Source organism: Oncorhynchus masou, chromosome 23 (assembly GCF_036934945.1).
Source record: "Oncorhynchus masou masou isolate Uvic2021 chromosome 23, UVic_Omas_1.1, whole genome shotgun sequence".
Taxonomy (NCBI): domain Eukaryota; kingdom Metazoa; phylum Chordata; class Actinopteri; order Salmoniformes; family Salmonidae; genus Oncorhynchus; species Oncorhynchus masou.
The window spans coordinates 17,511,358-17,515,993 of NC_088234.1; the positions used below are offsets into that span (position 1 = coordinate 17,511,358).

Below are 4,636 nucleotides of genomic sequence, written 5' to 3' on the forward strand. Positions count from 1 at the left end.
TATGTGTTTATTTATTTAAATATTAATAATTTATACAGAAAAAATACTTCAGTCAATAAGTTGAAATAAACGAATTAAGAATAAGAACAACACAAACTTTTATTCAGATAGGCCTGTATCACAAATTATTGCGTTATTGCACAACACAAAATATGAATTAATTACAATTCTGAACTTGATTGATTTCTCATGATCATAATGCGTACGTAACACGAATTAATTTTATGCAATAAAACGAATATTTAAAATAAGAGCAAAGACGTTATTTTAGCGGTTCCTGCATGCATGGTGTCATGGAGTCGTGTACTGTCATTGCACCATTCATTTTATTATTCATTGTAATTTCTCAGAATTTCCGCAAAATATCTTGTCAGAAGTGGGATTCGAACCCACGCCTCCAGAGGAGACTGCGACCTGAACGCAGCGCCTTAGACCGCTCGGCCATCCTGACATGCGAAAAGATCGGTAGATGTGTCAATAAACAAATTTGTGAATCATTCCTATGATCACTTGAACTATTTCGTAAATCACTTTGAGAGTCAGAATATCGGCACTTTTGTACAAAAACTATTTTACTGTTTTATGAGTGTATAAATGTATAGGGAATTATTAGCAGTCAGGACCTAACGATTCCACAGCCGACCCACTTCTATTGGAATCAGATGTGTTTCTACTGGGATAAAACAAAAACGTGCAAAGTAAATGAATGAGCACAATGCTAACGCTTTAAAGGGGCAATCAGCGGTTGCTACATTCATTTTTGGAATTAAATTAACTGACTTGCCTAGTTAAATAAAGGTAAAAAATAAAAATATTGAACTGATGTTTGTTTGTGCCCAATGGCATGAACTTTAATTTCAACTGTCAGAGAGAGAGAGAGAGAGAGAGAGAGAGAGAGAGAGAGAGAGAGAGAGAGAGAGAGAGAGAGAGAGAGAGAGAGAGAGAGAGAGAGAGAGAGAGAGAGAGAGAGAGAGAGAGAGAGAGAGAGAGAGAGAAATGGGACCAGGACAGTACAGAGAGAAATGGGACCAGGACAGTACAGCCACCGAGCAGCAACATCTGTGTGTTGATAGTCAGTGTGGATTTTAACTGAGATAATACAGAGCTCACTGGGTTTAGGAGATGATGATCTGATGCCTTGCGTCGATTGAGGACACACACTCAGCCCAGCATCTGGCATCTGTGTCTGTTTACAAGTTGTTGTTCTGCTGGGCTGGCGTATCGTACTGTAGCCATGGTACTAGGACTAATGCCCCACATAAATGCAGGTTTGGTCGGGGAGAGTAGATCAATGTATTTTACATAGCACTCACAAACACTCTGTCAGTCAGTTTATATTCAATCTGTTGACAATTAATAATGATGCATCACGTGAACATGGATAAACACACATAGCGGAACACACACACACTCATAAACACACACACACACACACAAAAACACACATAAACACACACAAACATACAGTTCTTCACCTGCCCTGCCTCTCTCAGCAGCAGGACTGTGTGATAGGATTATCCCTTCTCTTGGCAGGACCACAGCTGCAGCTGACTGAGAGGCTACACTGCAGAGGGCACCCAAAGGTCAATGGGGTCCCAACCCCACAGGGCAGATAGAGCACAAGACAAACGACTGGAGTAAGGGGGAAGAGAGAGGAGGAGGGGGAAAGCAACTTGGAGGAGGAGAGGAGGAGGAAGGGGGGAGGAGTGGAGGAGGGCATTGCTCGGTCAGACCTAAAGATAGTGCAGGAGAGAGGTGTGGTACGGATGAGAAGAGGATGAGAAAAGGACAAGATAAACTATTTTAGAACAAGGGAATCGAGGATGTTGCTGTGAACCAGATACTACAGTAGAGGAAGGGAGGAAGAGAGACAGACAGGGAGGGAGAGAGAGAGAGAGAGAGAAGGAGAGACAGGGAGAGAGACAGACAGACAGACAGACAGACAGACAGACAGACAGACAGACAGGGAGGAGGAGGGAAAGAGAGAGAGGGAAAGAGAGAAAGAGAGAGAGAGAGAGAGACAACAAGCGAGATAATTAAATGTGACAGAGCAGCCTTGTAGATACCACTGAACCCTCGGTGACTCCGCTGTGCGGTGAAAACAAAACCAAACCAGAATGATGCCACGAGTCCTGAATTCTAAGCAGATTTGTCCGTCCCTCTATTTCTGCATCATTTTTTGTATACAAACAAAATGAAATGTAACATTTTGGAACTAAACGGGTCAAGCATATCACTTCCATTCTTTACAGACACTCTTTTCCGGAGCAATGAGGGTTAAATACATTGCTCAAGAGCACATTGACATATTATTTACCCAGGGGATTAGAACCAGCAACCTTTCAGTTACTGACCCAATGCACTTAAATGTTAAGCTACCTCCAAACATTTTCCTCATGGTACACTGTCCTTCTGGCGAGATGTTTTTTGGCTAGACGGTACACTGTCCTTCTCTCAGCACGTATCAAAGCTGCAGGCTAAGCTTAAATCTAGACTTGATTTCCTCTATTGCAATCGCTCCTCTTTCACCCCAGCTCCCAAACTAACCCTGATTCAGATGGCCATCCTACCTAAGCTAGATTACGGAGACATCATTTATAGATCGGCAGGATAGGGTGCTCTCGAGCAGCGAGATGTTCTTTACCAATTGGCCATCAGATTTGCCACCAATGCTCCTTATATGACACATCACTGCACTCTATACTCCTCTGTAAACTGGTCATCTCTGTATACCTGTCGCAAGACCCACTGGTTGATGCTTAGATATCTACCGTCTGGATTACTGCAACTCGCTGTTGGCTGGGCTCCCTGCCTGTGCCATTAAACCCCTACAACTCATCCAGAACGCCGCAGCCCGTCTGGTGTTCAACCTTCCCAAGTTCTCTCACGTCACCCCGCTCCTCCGCTCTCTCCACTGGCTTCCAGTTGAAGCTCGCATCCGCTACAAGACCATGGTGCTTGCCTACGGAGCTGTGAGGGGAACGGCACCGCAGTACCTCCAGGCTCTGATCAGGCCCTACACCCAAGCAAGGGCACTGCGTTCATCCACCTCTGGCCTGCTCGCCTCCCTACCACTGAGGAAGTACAGTTCCCGCTCAGCCCAGTCAAAACTGTTCGCTGCTCTGGCCCCCCAATGGTGGAACAAACTCCCTCACGACGCCAGGACAGCGGAGTCAATCACCACCTTCCGGAGACACCTGAAACCCCACCTCTTCAAGGACTACCTAGGATAGGATAAGTAATCCTTCTCACCCCCCCCTTTAATGATTTAGATGCACTATTGTAAAGTGGCTGTTCCACTGGATGTCAGAAGGTGAATTCACCAATTTGTAAGTCGCTCTGGATAAGAGCGTCTGCTAAATGACTTAAATGTAATGTAAAATGTACTACAGCCCTCATCCTCCATATACAACACCTGTTCTGCCAGTCACATTCTGTTAAAGGTCCCCAAAGCGCACATATCCCTCGGTCGCTTGTATTTTCTGTTCACTGAAGCTAACGACTGGAACGAGCTCCAACAATCACTCAAACTGGACAGTTTTATCTCAATCTCTTCATTCAAAGACTCAATCACGGACACTCTTACTGACACTTGTGGCTGCTTTGCATGGTGTATTGTTGTCTCTACCTTCTTGCCCTTTGTGCTGTTGTTTGTGCCCAATAATGTTTGTACCATGTGTTGTGATGCTACCATGCTGTGTTGTCATGTGTTGCTGCCTTGCTATGTTGTTGTCTTAGGTCTCTTTTTATGTGGTGTTGTGTTGTCTCTCTTCTCAGGAGACCCTTTGCCTTCTGGTAGGCCGTCATTGTAAATAAGAATTTGTTCTTTAACTGACTTGCCTAGTTAAATAAAGGTTAAATAAAAATAAATAAACACAGTACATTTGGATAGGGGATTTCGATACGATGTGATATTGACATGATATAATATCGAGCCGTTTGCAGTACATGCACACACAAACAAATAAGAAATAACACATCTGTACAGTATGGAATTCCACAACTGTTCTAGAACTGGCAACATGTCTGCTGCATTTGTGCTTGTCCACTGCTAGACTGGAGCACAGAGACTACGGTCCTACTGCTGGGAGGCCTGTAGGTGGTGCTCTAACTCTATGTTCTGCCACCTGTTGCGTTCCCTGCTCTTTTCCAGTAGAGACCACAAGTAGACTGTCAACCAGCAGAGTGCCAGCCAGGACACTGTTGCTGAATATATTGTTAGTTTTGCACATTTAATTATTTATGACGAATTCATTCATTAAAAGATATCGAATTAGGCAACCTGCGTCCCTTAAAACAAATAAGGTGCACCACATGAAGCTTCAGATTATATTTGGTGTTGTGTTCAATTCCATTATTTTCACTCAATTCCGTTCCCATTTAATAATTAGATCGAATTTTAACATAATAATAATTTAATATAAATGTACATTCCAAGTCGAGTTCAATTACTCTGAATGATTTGGAACTGAAATTAAATGTACCTATTTGTTATTTTAAAAGTTGGCTTTAATATTTATCTCTACCAGACTGTTAAAAATTATGCAATTAAATTCGATTTATTTGAGCAAAACATTTCAGGTAAGTGAAAAGGTGACAAACATTAATGATTCGAAGTGTGTGTGTGTGTGTGTGT

At 43.0% G+C, this 4,636-nt stretch overlaps 1 non-coding gene across 1 annotated transcript; it reads right to left on the reverse strand.

Moving 5' to 3' along the window:
• Positions 1-368: 368 nt before the first annotated feature.
• trnal-cag (transfer RNA leucine (anticodon CAG)) lies at positions 369-451 on the reverse strand. The gene has a single exon. It is a non-coding gene; the product is annotated as a tRNA-Leu (tRNA).
• Positions 452-4,636: the final 4,185 nt, after the last annotated feature.